The sequence below is a fragment of the Triturus cristatus genome, chromosome 12, assembly GCF_964204655.1.
Source record: "Triturus cristatus chromosome 12, aTriCri1.1, whole genome shotgun sequence".
Taxonomy (NCBI): domain Eukaryota; kingdom Metazoa; phylum Chordata; class Amphibia; order Caudata; family Salamandridae; genus Triturus; species Triturus cristatus.
In genome coordinates this window covers 118,136,769-118,153,669 of record NC_140595.1, presented here as the reverse complement: position 1 = coordinate 118,153,669, position 16,901 = coordinate 118,136,769, and the positions used below count along the sequence as shown (strand labels likewise).

The following is a 16,901-nucleotide window of genomic DNA, read 5'->3' as shown; positions in this document are numbered from 1 at the left end:
TGTCAGACTTCATTCTCACATGACTGAGAAAGATAATGTGAATTTACAGAAAATACGCTCTCAGTTTAGCTTATAGATCACCTTCCAAAACTCTGTGGGAAAAGCATGAGAAAATAGTTTTCTCTCAAACATGATTCATGAAATCCCAGCAGAAGGCTTTTTCACATGATAAAATCACCTTAGAGCATACCACAATTCCTAAAATGAGTATGGTACAATCAACAAATGATTTATAATGTAACTAAAGTCTTAAAACCTTCTATTAACTGCAATGCTTTTTAATGAGGTGCTATCATGTATATTGGTACCAAGATGGCTGCCAACACGTCTTGGATGAAGTGCTGACAGCCAATCAGATCTCACGATGAGATGTGTGGTTAGGCTCCGCCCAGATATATATGTGATTTTACTTTTGATTTTCTCAGAAATTACTGAACGGTTTTACACCATTTAAGCAAAAGGCACGACTCTGAATCAAGGTCTACCTTTCTGCCAAATTTGGTGTAATTCCGTTCAGCAGTTCGGGCTGTAGCTGCGGCTAAAGGTCCTATGGGAAATTGCATGGGGAAAACACGTTTTGGGACCCCCCTTTTTTCTCAGCCCCCGCTACACAAATCATCCCGAGACATTCAGGATAGGAGCGGACCGGAGCTGGCCAAAAGTTTTGAAAATTTCACGAAGATTCGTCAATGGGCGCCAAAGTTATTCCAAATAGAATGTTGCGGATTTCCTATGGAAAATTGGTCCTAACTATAACTACCTACTGGCGACCGCCAGTAGGTAATATATATATATATATATATATATATCTATTATCTACTGGCGGTCGCCAGTAGATAGTTATAGTTAGGACCGTGTTTCCATAGGAAATCTGAAAATTCTATTTTGAATAACTTTGGCGCCGGTTGACGAATCCTCGCGAAATTTTCAAAACTAATGGGGCGCTCCGCTCAGCTCCTACCCTGAAAGTCTCGGGGTGATTCGTCAAGCGGGGGCCGAGAAAAAAGGGGGGTCCCAAAACGCATTTTCCCCATGCATTTTCCCATAGGACCTTTAGTCGAAGGTACAGCCCGAACGGCTGAACAGAATTACTTGAAATTTGGCAGAGAGGTAGTCCTCAGGTCAGGCATGTGCCTTTTGCATGTATGGAGTAAATCTGGTCAGTATTTCCTGAGAAAATTGCAGTTAAACCACATAAATATCTATAGCCGCGCACCGTGCGCGCACCCTACCGTGCGCGAGTGTAATTCTGATTGGTGGTTACATGTCAGTCAACGTTCGAATCGGTCGAAATCAGGAAGTGTCGGCCGCCATTTTGTTTGTTGTGGGTGCGAGAGTGAAAAAGAGAGGTGGCGAACGTGAAAAGGGGGCAGGGTAGAGAGTTCCTGACCCCCTAGCCTTTGTCAGGGGGTCACTAAAGGACCCTGAAGGGTGAAAAAACATTTCTTTTTTTAAATCGCGGGGTGCGCGTACCGTGTGCGCACGGTGAAAACCTTGAAAAAAAATAAAAAATATACATAACTTAGCATTTAAAAAAAACGTACAAATCCACTTAAAAAACCATAGGTTTAACACACGTTATAGTTAGGAATTAGCATTTAAAAAACCTTGCAAATTCACTTAAAAAAACCATAGGTTTCACACATGTTATAGTTAGGTGGACATTTCACTCGTAAAAAACCAATGAAATTCCCACGTTATAGTTAGGTCAGATAACTATAACTCGCGCGACCGCCACTCTATCACAAGGATGATGTCATCAGTGATGTCATGAGTGATGCCACTGACCATGTCATGAGTGATGTAATATGTGACGTCATGAGCACTGGATTGCGGGCGCGCGAGTTATAGTTATCTGACCTAACTATAACGTGGGAATTTCATTGTTTTTTTACGAGTGAAATGTCCACCTAACTATAACATTTGTGGACCTATGGTTTTTTAAGTGAATATGTATATATCTTCATATATTCAACTCCAAACTCCCTCAGCTGTCGGCAGACAACGGGACACAGACACCAGTTGAGTGCTCCTTTTTTCTTTTATTCAATCACGCTGTACATGGCAAAATGACGCATTTTGCCCACCATGTGACCACCTAAATGGCAGAGTGAAAATTGTAAACAGACTCTACACATGTAGTAGTTTCTATCACAGTAAAAATACTAGTTTGACCACAATTATCAACATTGTGCAAATATCATAGTGTGCAAATACTGCAGAATCCTGGATCTATAAGGTGTGCAAAATAATGAGAAGTACAAATACTGATAGATCCTTAAAAACATGCAGAGTACAATACAGGTATATTATTGGCATTAAAACAATTCATAGGCTAAAAAAACAGTTCATAAGCTTAAAAACCTTTAAAATGCATTGATATATTGCGTGCAAATAATGCAAATTCCTAGTTTTATAAACTGTACTGGAAGATACTAGGTACGAATACCACTAGATTACTGATGTATCAAAAAGTGCTCAGTGCATTCCAGATATGCTTAAGGTATTTAATAACATAATTCATAAAAAATTTACAGATCACGCATTTGTTACTAGAAACAGTGTATAAAATGCCTGGATGCTTGCAATATAACCTGATATACAAATATATATGTATGGAAAAAATATATATTAGGTACCACTGTGCCAATCACATAAAATGCAAAATGCAATCTTTATAGACTCAGGTTAGAGCCATACTCTTGACATGTAAGCATGGTGGAATTAAAGCTATATAACTGTGAACCTAGATGGCAATAATTGCCTTAAAAACCAATTGGAATTAGCCTCCTATACCTCATTTCTAGCATTAGATCTTGCCTACTAAATGCTCAGTGTATCAAGATCAGTACATGGTACCCAATTATATGGGGGTATATGTGGATTTTTTCACTATTTTTCCTAAAAATCAAGAAAGTGCAAAATAGTGCTAGTGCATATAATTACATAAAGTGCTGTGCATTAAAATCTGTTAACTTCAAAACAGAGGGGGAATATATAGCAGCAAATTCCATTGCAAAGTGTGTAATAACTCTTACAGTACTAGGAGCAAAATTTGGTCAATATGCAGAAAATGAAGGAGTTTTATAAGAAAGTAAGTAATTCTTCCCCATTGTTCAATCCATTAGGAGCTCTAGTGTCCAACTCTAATATGAATTTCGCTTCAAGTTTTCTCAAGAGTTTTTCCCTATTGCCACCTCTTTTTAGTGGGGGTACTGATGCGATGACAAAATATTCCAAACCATTGAGATTGTTTCTATGCACTGATTTGAAATGTCTCGCTACGGGGTAAGCCATGTCTGAATTTACTATAGCTCTTATGTGTTGGAGGATGCGCATGTGCACTTGCAGTTTGGTGCTACCCACGTATTTGAGTCCGCAGGAGCAGGTTAAAACATAAACTGCATATTCAGTGCGACAAGAATATCTACTTCTCAACTTGCAGATACTAGGGCCATATACCGTGGTGTATTGGGTCGTGTTTACACCAAATTTACACACACGGCATGAACTGCATTTCACAAAACCATTTTGAGGACTTAACCACATGGTGTTAGGTTTGGGTTTATTTGGAGCTAATTCTGGACTGCACTTTACCAGGGCAGGATGCATAGACTTGGCTTTTCTAAAAGTCAGTGCGGGCTGCATGGGAAATAAACTGACTAAAACAGTATCAGTTTGTATTATTGGCCAATGCTTGTTAATGATGGTCCTGATCTTTCTATGCTGGCTATTTTATGTGGTTATAAGCCTCATTTCTGTATTGTTTTCCTTTTCAATCTCTTGGGGGCTTGCTAGATCTATACTTGGCACCTCTTTAATACACAGCAGATCGGTGCGTTTGTGGGTTCTTACCTTCGCTAGTGCTTGTGAAATGTTTTTGTTATCATATCCTCTAGCCCTAAACCTACTGCTACTTTCTCTGGCGCAGCTTTCAAATGCTGCATCAGTGCTGCATATTCTACGTAATCTAAGGAATTCCCCATAGCGGATACTCCTTATTAGATGGCCCGGGTGACAGCTAGACGCGTGTAGCGTAGAGTTGCCTGCAGTCGTTTTTCTATGGAGAGTAGTCTCCAATTTGTTCTCTTTAATATAGAGATGGATGTCTAGGAAATCAATAGAATCATGATCCACTGTAGCTGTAAACTGTAGGTTGACGCTATTGTTGGGGATATCATCAATAAAAACCCCTAGCTGATTCCTGTGAACCCTTCCATACTAGATATATATCATCGATGAAGCCCATCCGGCAAAGGATGTGCTAATTCCAGATCTCCCCTTGTGCTATCTTAAGAACTTGATCCTCCCACCAGCCCATGTGTAAACATGCGTAACTAGGGGGATAAGCAGGCTCCCATAGCAACACCTCTGGTTTGCTGGTAACTGTCGTTATTAAACATGAAAAAATTGTTATGTAAACAAAAGCAGATCATATCAACAATAATCTTCTCATATCAACATTTTTCTATAGGCCTGTTTCTCAATAAAAGAATTCCATAGCATTGATCCCGTCAGCATTATTATATATATATATACACACACACACAAACATTTGCAGACAAAGGGTCAGATAAAATAAATTTGCATGTGATGGAAATAAAAATAGGCTAAATAGATATATAGACGACTAGACCCACAATAATTGTACAATTTTTGTGGTACTTTAAACACAATCAAATAAACTGCCCCTACAGATATTTCTGTTGAAGAGGTGAGTCCAACCAGTCAATCACAAGCTACCAATAGCTTGGAGACACCTTCAGAGTAGCTCCCAGCCGTGAGCTCCTTTTTAAATTAGCACAGGATCACATTTTTAAAAAATGTTATGGCAAGGCTATGTATATTTTGCATTATTATCATCAGGCTGCAGATAGCAGGGCTCAGTCTGATTTATGACCCAGGCAGGGTCACAGAGGTGAAGAACTGAAACAATGGGGTATTTAACGCTTTAATAAAAGTTCTTGTCAACTCAATATTGGCCTGTGAGAACAAAATTATGTTCTAAATGCTTTTAAATGGAAGAACATAAAAATGAAAAGTTATCTTTATGATTACGTTAACTCTTCATTTTAACTTTCTCCCATTTCAAAGTGTTGCATTTACAAACAGCAGGTCTCTTGCGCCACGTGGCCAGTGAGCACTGTGCCATATTTATAACTGAAAAATATGTTATTTTATTTTTTAATGGGAGAAAGAGTGAAGAAAAATATTTTTATTAAACATTTAAATATTAAAGTCTTAGGGCCTCATGTAGGTAGCCTAATACCGGTCGGTAACGGCCGATTTTCGGTAATTATACCGTTACCGACCGGTATTTAGGCTTTTGTAATGTAGGGGGATCATTTCTGTATTCGGTAATTTACCGAATCGGTAAAATTACCGAATCGGTAATTTTACCGATTCGGTAAATTCCGAATACAGAAATGAGATGTAGGGTGTGTGTGTGGTGGGTGTGGGGATTCGTTATTTACCACCAACTGGAAGTTGGTGGTAAATGACGAATGTCTCAGTAAATGCATTTTTTGGCCCGTATATGTGTGCAATGTGGCAGACACATGCCCTTAGGGCATGTATGTGTGCCACATGTGCACACATGCAGGAAACAGGGGTGCAACAGGGTGTCAATGTGACACCCTGCCACCCTTGATTGAGCTCCCCCCATTACCGAATCGGTATTTACCGATTCGGTAATGGTAACTGGCTTCCCATTGATTCCTATGGGCGTCCTGGCCCATAGGAATCAATGAATCAATGAGATGAGATTCTAAGATACCGACACTTACCGATTCGGTATTTTTTTACCTACATTGCATTTACCGATTCTAAAATACCGAATCGGTAAAATTCGGTATTTTAGAATCGGTATTTTTCTGCCCGACCTACCGCAGAGCAAGGAACTACTGGCTTCGGCCCCTTCTTAAAAATATGGGTTTTAGTCACTGTGCTCCCGCATTTAGAATATTGAAAACGGACCTCTCCCCTCCAGTAGTCTTTGCGGTGGCAAAATTTTTAACTTCTATGTGGTTTACCCGCATGCGTTACATCAAGTCTTTCTAAATGAGTTTAATGCTGGACGATTTTAAAAATTGTACTAATGTAATTTTAATTGTCTTTATTGTTTTGTAATGATGAACAGTGTTTTCTTTTATGGCCCTGGTGGCCGAAATAAAGATTTGATGATGATGATGATGAATCGGTAAATGTAATTTACCTACATGTGGCCCTTAATGTTTTTCTCCACCTTCTATTAAGCCAATTATATCTTAATGTTTATGAAGCATGTTTCTTCACAAACAAATGGCTGTATTGTTCTGTTATAAATATGGAAGGCAGCGTGTCTACAGGCCACTGGGAGAGGATGCCGGCTGTCTGTAAATATGACACTTGTAAATGTGAGAAAATTTAAATGGTGAGTAACAGACAATTCATATAAACAAAGTTAACTCTTCAGTTTAATTTTCTTCCATTTCAAAGTCTCGCCTTTGCACGCAGTAGGTATCTTGCTCTTCCAGTTTGGTGGAGCAGTGCCATATTTATAACTGGGAAACACATTTATTATTTTAAGTGGGAGAGAGTTTAAGTGCAATTTTTTTCTCCATATTATGAACATTTTTCCGCACTTTAAATTTCTCCCATTTATAAAAATGGTTGTATGTTTGTGTTATACATGCAACGGTGCCACTTATGGTGAAATGTAGGTCCCGTGTCACAAGTACATACGATACAGGTTCTCAGTCACCCATACACATATATCCCATTCATACGCACACATGGTTATGTATCCCCAAAGACCATGCTCTCAATGACACAAATGGCAGCCATGTCATAGTGACCCTAGTCAAAGTATTTTATTCAAACAATAGAATCTGGCTCTAAGGACATCAGGCTTAAAGTAAATAAAGCTGGGCATGGGGGTGTATGGTGGTAATGTGCCAGTTGCTTAGCCTTCAGTAGCTCAGGATGATTTTCAAGATTCAGAAGTAGCTCTCAGCACAGAAAAGGTTGGAGAACACTCCTGTAGAAGGACATGGATAGTGATCTGGGCATTCCTGTTATTCGAGCCAAAGTTATCCTGACACTCATTTCATTCACAGTGAACATCGCGAGACCAGCTGTTTGCACTAACTCTTCATAAGTGTTTCAAACATAAATTGAAAATATGTCAGTTTTAAAAAGGCACACACATATTCGTTGAAAATGTTTGTCACCAAAATGCCCAAATTTTATCAATTAGTTTGCCCAAATTATGATACAGATACCATATACTAATTTGCTGTTATTTGTGGAATCGGATTAATGAACAGAAACAAAAGGCATGGAGGGAATTAATGTCTTTTGTGCTAGTGAAGGCAACGGACACAGAACGGAACTGAGCGTCAAAAAGGTGTACTATACAAAAATATATTGATTAAGGTGACTTCTGGCAGAAAACAGTTTTAAATGTGATTCACCATTAACGTGTTACGCTGACAGCAGGGCCCAGCACACTTGGCCACAGAAGAGAGGAGAGCAGAGGCGTATCGCTCTCAGGCCTGTCTCCCGCAGACAGCAGCTTCGCTTCAAGCTCCCTTTTCTGGGCAATTAAGTACATTTAGCTTGCAGTTGTCTGGTTTCCTGAAGACACCTTGGGGACATATGGAAAGCTTCCCTGGGAATGTATTCCGCCCATTGTTTACCATTGGCTTTGTGGTTTGTAACTTACATTTGTTTGATGCCTACTTGCTGGCTCTATTTGTTTTAGGGTGTCCAGCTCGAGTTCATCCCTTCCCTTGCCCAAACCCTATTTGCTGTATTCGTCCACCAGTGCTCAATTTCTGTAAACAGGCCTTTACATTTTGCTCTTGTGACATTTGCTGTGCATTCAGACAGAGGTCAAATGGCAGTCTCTGTCTTCCTGGGAACTTGGTGTTTACTTTTCTTTCTGACTTAAAAAGGGAAGCATTTATGTGACGATCATGCCGGCTTCAGGGGAGTGTTTGAAGAAGGCTGTCCAATGTTGTTTTTTTCTAGTCCACAAAAAAATGTGAATTTCTGTAAGTGAACTACGCAGATATTTCAGAATTAGAAAAGCCCAAATGAGCACATTTTTTGGTAATTCTAAAGTGTGGTGGAAATTTTTTTTTTTTTAAACGATCAAAACAAATCAATACACTAGGTGATGACATTTCCACACATTATTGTTTGTGCATTGTATACTTTTATTAGTAAAACTGTATGTCTGTGCAAATAGAATGGTGATTTCAATTGAAGATGTGTTGTCAAAAATGGAAGTGTGCTACCACACCACGCATATTCCATAATACATCTCTCCATTCTACTTTGCACAACTCTACACTACGGCACAGCACCCTACTCTGCACCACTCCACTCTATGCTACTTCACTCTACTCTGAAATAATCTTCTCTATGCAACTGCACTCTATGCCCTTCTACCCCACTCTGCGCCATGCCGCTCTACCCCACTGGGCTCTACGTCACTCTAAACTACTGCACTCTACTCCAATGCACTGAACACTACTTTACTCAAAACCAAAGCACTCTATGCAACTGCACTGTACGCCAACTACTCTGTACTCTATGCCCCCATGCTCTTCTCTTCAGCACTCTACACTGCTGCATGCTACGCCACTGCACTCTATGCTGTGCCACTCTACTCTGCACCACTCTATACCACTGTGCTCTACACCACTCTACTCTAAACCACTGCACTCAACACCGCTTTACTCAAAACCAAGGTACTCTATGCCAACTATTCTGTCCAACTGCACTCTGTGCCACTGCACCACTCTGTTCTACTCTGCATACTGTTGTACTCTGCGCCACTTTGCAAGACTGCACTCTCCACCATAGCATCCTACACTACTCTGTACCACTCAAATCTATGCCACTGCACTATAAGCCAGTATACACTACACCACAACACTCTATGCCACTGTAATCTATTCTGCACCACTGCACTCTACGCCACTGCACTCTAGCCTGCACCACTCTACTCTGCCCTGCACCACTCCACTCTACGCCACTTCACTCTACTCTGAAACAATCTACTCTATGCCATCACACTGTACTCCACAGCACTCTACACCACTGAACGCTTCTTTATGCCAGTGCACTCTGTGCCACTCTACATCCCTGCACTCAAAGCCAATACACTCTACGCCACTGTATTATACTCCACTTCATCCTAGGTCTCTTCACTCCACTCTGCATTCTGTGATATTCTACTCCGTTAAACTCCACTCCACGTAACTCCACTTTATGCTACACCACTTTACAACACTCTACTCCACTCTACATCACTACTCCACTGTGCAACGCTCTACGCAATTCCCTCTATGCCACCCCATACCACTTTGCTCCACTCTATTTTACGACACACTCCACTCAACTACTCCACTCTGACATTACACTCTATGCAACTTTATGTCACTCGGCTCTACAACCTTCTACTCCACTCAAAGCAACATCCTCTACACCACTTCACTCTGCTCTACACCATGACACTTTATGCCACTCCACTGACATTCTACAACTCTCTACTGCCTTCACAACACTCTACACCACTCCATGACACTCCAATTCACTCCACTCCATGTCAGTCAACTCTACAACACTCCACGCCCACTCCATAACACTCCAATCTACTCCACATTAAGATACTCGACTCTACGTCTCTCCTTTACGCCACTTTTAGCCATGCTGAGAGACAGACACACTGGTATACAACATGGCTGAAACATATTGGCAAAGCCATAAGCTCTAGCTGTAGGCAAGCCCTATTGGCTTTGTCAATGCTTTTTGTTTTGAGGGTGTCAGAGGACAACATTGGGAGAGAGGATGTGTGGGGTTGAGGAGTGCAAGTGGGGTCAGGCAGACGAACAGAAGAGGAACACAGATGGGGAGAAGTAAAAGAGGGATCCAGTTGAAACTGATGAAATGATCGGGAGATGTGCTGGGATGAACTATGTTACCATCACCCCATATCTGATTTTATTGTCAGTGTGAGATATGAAGATATGTTCATAGTATGTAGCTAGTTGGTACCTTCATTGGTAGACTGAATTACGAGCCCTATGTTGGCCAGTGGTATATGGCAGATCGCTTCAGTTAATCCATGCATGTTCAGTTGGTTATAGGGGTGATTTATTGCTATAAAGTGGTAGAGTGATGGGTGACAGGCATGGCCTGTAACAGACCTGTCTCATAGTGTAAGAAGATCAAGCAGTATAATGGAATTATAATTCAACCTGTATGAATTACAATCAGCATCCCAACCACGGAGTGTATTGGTATTAGTATTCAGTCTGGACAGGGCCGGGAGAGTTGTATATGAATTGACATTGCCATTTAATACTGAGGCTTGACATAGGTCAGCACTTCATAAGATAGACAATAGAAAAATGTGTGTGCTGCTGTGTGTGTGCTGCTCCGACTGTTCCCGATCTGCGGACTGTAGATTATACATGAAGAAGCAATTATTATTTTGGGTTCTGTCTCAGGGTTGCAGGATGATGCAGTTATCTTGGAAATAGCCAAGTTTTGAACTCTATTCTAAGTAGTATATGCTTGTGAACACTCCGAATCTCAGGTGATAGTGAGTTCCAGAATTTAGTGACTTGTTACTGAGAAAGCGGCTCTTCCTATGGATGCCTTATAACCAGGTGATATGATCTGCTGTGCAAGCCTTAACAACTGTGTTTTATTTTGTTAGTATTGCTTGAATTTAATTTGAAGTTATTGTGGTCCTATTCCTTGGGAGCCTCTGTGGACAGTGAAGAGTTAAACATTGCTCTCCTAGCTGTAGGTAGCCATAGAGTGACAGCAGGACTGGAGTCATGCATTCTCTTGGATGAAGGTAAAAGAGTCTTTCAGCAGCATGTTCGATTAGTTGTATTTTGTGTATGATGAAACTGTGGGAGCCAAGATACTAGCTGTTGGCACAGTCAAACTTGGATATTACAAGTGTGAAGTTAGCTTGGAGCTTTTGCTGGCATCCAAGGTATTGGCAAATGTGATACCACGTTTTCAAAGAGTAGAAGGTGCTCTTTGTGACCTTGTTAACACATGTATCAAGGATAAGACTGAATCCATGGTTTCTTACTTTTCTTGTTATTGGGTAGGCCTTGAGTTCATAGAACCATATGGTAGTATGTTGGTATGTCTGCCAGTGTCTTATCTTTGCAGTGTTCAACTTAAAGAGATTATTCATCACTCATGCATTTATGGCACAAAGGCAGTTATCAAGTTTTGAGTTGTAGAGGTCTTAAAGGATGTTAGAAATGGGGGTCTCTAGTTGGCAGAGGTAGGTACCTTTGACCAATTATGGACCCTTGCTTCTAGTCAGGGTAAGGAGGATAAACACTTTAGATAACCCCTGCTCACCCCCTTGGTAGTTTGGCACAAGCAGACAGGCTTATCCCGAAGGCAATGTGTAAAGTATTTGTAACAACATACACAGTAACACAGTGAAAACACCACAAAAGGACACCACACCAGTTTAGAAAAAATAAATCTCTTTATCTAAACTAAACAAGACCACAACGACAAAAATCCAATATACACAGTTAAAAATATTACTTTTAAAAAGGTTTCAAGGACTGGTACCATAGAAAACTATGGATGCGTGACTTTTCTCCAAAGTTCTTGTAGATGGCTGCGTCAAAGTTCTCAAGCCAAACAGCCGCAGCGTCGGAAAACAGAGATGAGACACTCCTGAGACCTTGGGGAGGCGATGCGACAGTTCTGCGACACGTAGAGGAAGAGTTGCGTCATATCCGGTCTGTATGGGGAGTGATGAGTCGATCCTTCGTGATGGTTCCGGATCGCAGGTGATGCATCAGGAAAGCATGCCGCACGATGCGTGGAACTCCAGGATGTGTCAGCGATCGATGAAGCGGCGTCAAGGAACGCTGCGTCGGTCCTCTTCAGCCGCAATCCCTGGATGCGTCAATTCTTGCAGCAGCAACAGGCGCTTTGGCGGTTTCCGCAGCGGCACAACAATGTGTGGAAATTCTTCTCGCGCCGTGGAGATGTGTTGGGAAAACAGGCACAAGAGGAGCTATGTGTCGATTTTGGCAGTTCTTCACGTTTCTTCTTTCTTCCATCTCCTAAACTGCACCTCCCCAGCCCCCGTCACTCCAAAGCCAGACAGTCAATTCACAAACAGGCAGAGGCACACAGGATGGTTGAACAAGAAAATAGCCACTTTCTAAAAGTAATATTTTCAAACACACAATTTAAAAACCATCTTTACTAACAGATGTGTTATTAAATCCTAAATTCAGGGATATCAAACTCCATTTTTCCATCTTATCCCTATGGGAAGATATGCTTGTAAAATGTTACAAAGCATTATCCATTCTGTCCTATGAGGCAAGATAGCCTTTAAATAGTGAAAAACGAAACTGGCAGTAGTTCACTATCAGGACAGGTTACACACACCAGTACATGTCCTACCTTTCACATACACTGCTCCCCGCCCAGGGGGTACTTTGGGCCTACCATGGGATGCCCTATGTGTAAGAAAAGGGCAGGTTCAGGCCTGGCAAGTGGGTGCACTTGCCAAGTCGACATGGCAGTTAACAAACTGCACACAGGCACCGCAGTGGCAGGCCTGAGACATTTTTTTAGGGCTACTCATGTAGGTGGCACTACCAGTGCTGCAGGCCCACTAGAAGCATTTGATTTAACGGCCCTGGCACACTCAGTGCACTTTACTAAGGACCTACTGGTAAATCAAATATGCCAATCATAGATAACCAATCACAATAACAATTTACACAGAGAGCATATGCACTTTAGCACTGATTAGCAGTGGTAAAGTGCCCAGAGTTCTAAAGCCAACAACCATGGTCAGGAAAAAATAGGAGGAAGAAGCAAAAAAGTTTGGAGATAACCCTGCAAAAAGGGCCATTTCCAACAAAGGCCATCTGTGTTTTCATCTGCATAGCTGTACCAGGTGACGTTGAATTATTTAATCAGGTCTGGCAAGAGGGTTAGGGTGCTATTGAAGAATAGAGGTGATATGATATGCTCCAGAGAGACACGGCAGTGTTGGGCATGAGGAGTGGATGCAGTTGTGCTATATTTTGTCTGTCTCTGAAGTAAGAGACAATCTTTTTAGAGCATTTCTTGCTTACTTGGATTACGTCTTTGTAGTAGCATGCAGTGGCGGACACTGTCAAATCGCACTGATAAACCCATAAGCAATAGGGCAGCCAGTCGGTCTATGGCGAGCTTCAGGTCATCCCAAATTGATATAAGAGCTGACTCTGCTTTGCAGATTTTTATTGTGCACTAATCACCCGTGAGGGTATCCAGGCTCTTGATGGTGGGTAGGTGGGGGCTTGCCTGGAGTAAATCAAAGAGCCAAGTCTTCATCTTCCTGTAGACTTTGAGGGGTGACAGAGGACCTTATGTGGTGGGGGCAGTCGTTCCAAGCTTTAAGAGTGATGTGTGAGAAGGCACAACCTCCTCCTCTGGTCTTGTGTATGCAGACGATGTGCACATGAGACGGGAAGAGAGAAGGTGCCTGCAGTGTTGGCAGAAGTGGATGCGTGCATTGAGGAAAGCAAAGCCTATGTTGTGCAGGGCCTTGTAGTGTGTGGGAGGAGTATGAAGTGGATGTGTTTGTGTAAGGGGAGTCAGTGGATTTTCTTGAGATGTGGGGAGGTGTGGGTGTGTTTTGAAAGGTTGCGGGCAAGTCTTGCTAAGGGATTCTGGATGGTATGGAGTCTGCTCAGGAGCTGTTTATTGATTTTGGCACAGAGTGCTTTGCCGTAGCCCAATCTGCTTGTTTGAGTGCTTATGTGACTGTTTTACTAGTGATGTCCATTATCCACTTAAAGATTTCTTGCAGCATCTTTAGCAGGTGCAGGTAACCTGTTCTGTCATGTCCAGTTTTTCATCCCAGGTTTCTGACGTGGGTGGGAGGAGTGGGTCCAAAGTACGCCAGCCACCACAGGGAAGTTTTGTTTCCAGAGATCACCGCCTTGGTTTTGTCCCTGTTGAGCTTGAGGCAGTTGGACCTCATTCACATGGGTACTGCAGCCATGCAGGTGTTGAAGTTGATCTTGGTCACGTGAGTCTTATCTGAAAGGGAGAGTACGAGTTGGGTGTCATCTGAGTAGGACAGGGTGTTGAGGGATCTGATGATGTCGGCCAGTGGTGACATACAGATGTTGTACATGGGTCGGGCTGAGAGACAAGCCTCGGGGAACTCCACAGATGAGCTTTATGGCTTTCGACGTGTAGGGTGTCATGCGGATTTTGTGTTATTCCCTTGAGGAAGGAGCATATCCATTTCGGGGCAGAGCCTTGGATGGCAGACTCACGTAGTCTTTTGATCATGGTGGAGTGGAAAACCATTTCAAAAGAGGCACAGAGGTCGCGCTGGATGAGGGCCACAGTTTCACAAGATGCATCCTGATGTTGTTTGTGGCAGTGATGAGTGCAGTTTCTGTGCTGTCGTTTGGTCAGAATACGGATTGCGAGGTGTCCAGAAGCTGCTGTCGGTCTAGGTGGCTGGTGAATTGTCAGCAAATCTGAATGCATCAGGACATTCACAGGGACACAGAGAACATAGGGGAAAAGAGGCAACAATCAAAAAGCAAGTGATGACCGTAGTCTAAGGTGCAATTCCATAACAGAGTGGCAAACCTCTGGTACCATGTAAAACAAGAAGTCACCACAATGTTTTTGACAAGCAATCATAACACACACAATGACTCAAAGCAGACAAACTCCGTCTAAGAACTTAGTATACCACAATTTAATCACATAAGTACTCATAGAAAGGCCTTCAGTAAACACTACATCAAAACGCTCTCCTCTGTAACACTATAAACTTCAGAACACCGTGAAATAATGAAATCATTACCAAAAACATTCAACTTATGTGGTAGTTTCTAAATGAATATACCATCACAAACTCAAAATAGGTTTTCTAAACCATTATAAAAAATAGGTATACTGACAAAGTCAGTCTTACTTCCGTCTGTACAGTGCTTGAAATAGAACTATAGAGGGGCAAGTTACTCCCTGTCCCAGAGTACCTGTGTGCTGCTGAGAAGTGCCAGTACTCTCCAACTGAAAGCATCAGGGCAGTGCTACATTTCGGTAATAACCCTTCCAAAATAAAGTGCTGTCGCAATTTAAGAATCCAAACAAATTTAAGAATCCAAACACCGAGAAGAATATATATGACATCAAGATACGTGTTAGATACTGCCCTAGGTGGAATCCTGATGCGCAATCCATCCAAGAACCCACATCAGGATTCAACCCAAGATACCACAAGAGCCTTTCTTGAATAACATCGCATCTGGCTGTTACGGTAACAGCCCTAATACCAACAAGCTGTATTCTAGATAACCATATTTAAATGCACAGGGGTGCTTTGATTTGTTGATGCACTGCCATGCACATTAGAAACGGGGGGTGTGTTGTGCTGAAACGGTGTGTACAAACCTATTTTGAGCTGATCTCTAGGTTAACCCCATGGATCGTTCCCCTCGTTCTAGTAAAACTAATTTTATCTGCACACTCCATGGATCGTTCCCCTCGTTCTAGTAAAACTAATTTTATCTGCACACTCACTGTGTTAACGTTGCGCCCACCATGAACTTGAACAATGCCACGTTCTGGTGTAATAGAGGGTGCGCTCGTCCGTGTGCGAGCCAGGTTTTTGGGTACGGCTTACTCGGGACGAATCAGCGTGCGCCGGAAGCTGCGCTGCGTAATCATTTATTCAACCAACCTAAACTGCATTGTACGCCCTGTAAAAGGAAAGCACAGATTTCACACAACATGAGGTGATATGGGACAGAGGAGCGTGCTTGGTCATCAGGAACGACTGGCAACGTCAATCACTTCTATCAACGGACCAGACGAAGGTCCTGCTTAGTTATTCAAACACCGTCGGTGCGCCTGCAGCGCGCGCATACCATTCAAAAGGGGGTGGGGGTGTAAAATGACCGACTGCTTTAGTGGTTACCTGGGCACGGCCGTTAGCGAGGTCCCTTGCGTTGCATTCCGAGTTTCGCTCTATGTTGAGCGTTCACGGTAGGTTTCGTTTTCCCACGTAAGCGGCATTCCTGAGAGGCTTCCTTCGGAATCTTTATCTGATTTGGGAAGCCCTGCGGTGAGTGACTGGCATTTCCCGAACCCGATTGAGCAAGAGGCTCTATACTGTTGTATGGGAAAAATACCAAAACAAAGGAAGGACTATGAGCTTCATACGACATAACCTAGTCTTAAGGGTAAAATACAGGGATAAGTAAGTATATGAAAACGAAGGAAGGACTAGCGAGCTTGTAATGAGGGTTTGCAGTTTTATGGTATTTTTTTTTAACATTTCCGTCGGCATTTATCCGTTTTTATTCGTTGTCCATCTTATTGCTATTTCTCTATATTTATTAAGTGCTTTGAGAAGGAACGGAGTCGTAAAATGGTATGTTTCCTTATTTATTTAAGTGCTAAACATGCATGACGCCTGCCACATTTTAGCAAATTAAGCAGCCAAATATAATATAACACTAGAACCCACTGATATTAGCATCATATATAAATATATGTTAACAAATGCCTATATTTAGGGAAATCGCATCCTGTTTTTTTTAACTCTCATGCTATCTGCTCATCAGTCTGCCTGGAATTCATAAAGGACAGCATGGAGAGACTCTCACAAAAAGCTAATATTCTGCATTAAAAAATAAATACAAACAGTAAGCACATTGTTTTTGGCCTATATCTGTAAAAATCAGTAAAAACGGAATCCTTACTTGTAATCCAGACTCAGGTTTCACCCACATCCTACGGCCAGGGCTTTAAGTGGGCCGGGTCTCTCCGGTGCTCAGCACTGTAATGTTGCAAGGGTGGTGGAAGCCACCACGCCTCCC

General features: G+C 42.0%; 1 protein-coding gene across 3 annotated transcripts in view; it reads right to left on the bottom strand.

The window, feature by feature from the left end:
• The window catches only part of LOC146772812 (uncharacterized), a 90,348-nt gene extending 74,086 nt beyond the window's left edge, over window positions 1-16,262 (bottom strand). Inside the window, exon 1 of one of the 3 annotated variants that reach the window (XM_085637747.1) lies at window positions 15,998-16,262. The gene's annotated coding sequence lies outside the window, so the exon portion shown is untranslated. The remainder of the gene's footprint in view (window positions 1-15,997) is intronic. The other 2 variants (XM_085637749.1, XM_085637748.1) reach the window with 2 other exon arrangements.
• Window positions 16,263-16,901: the final 639 nt, after the last annotated feature.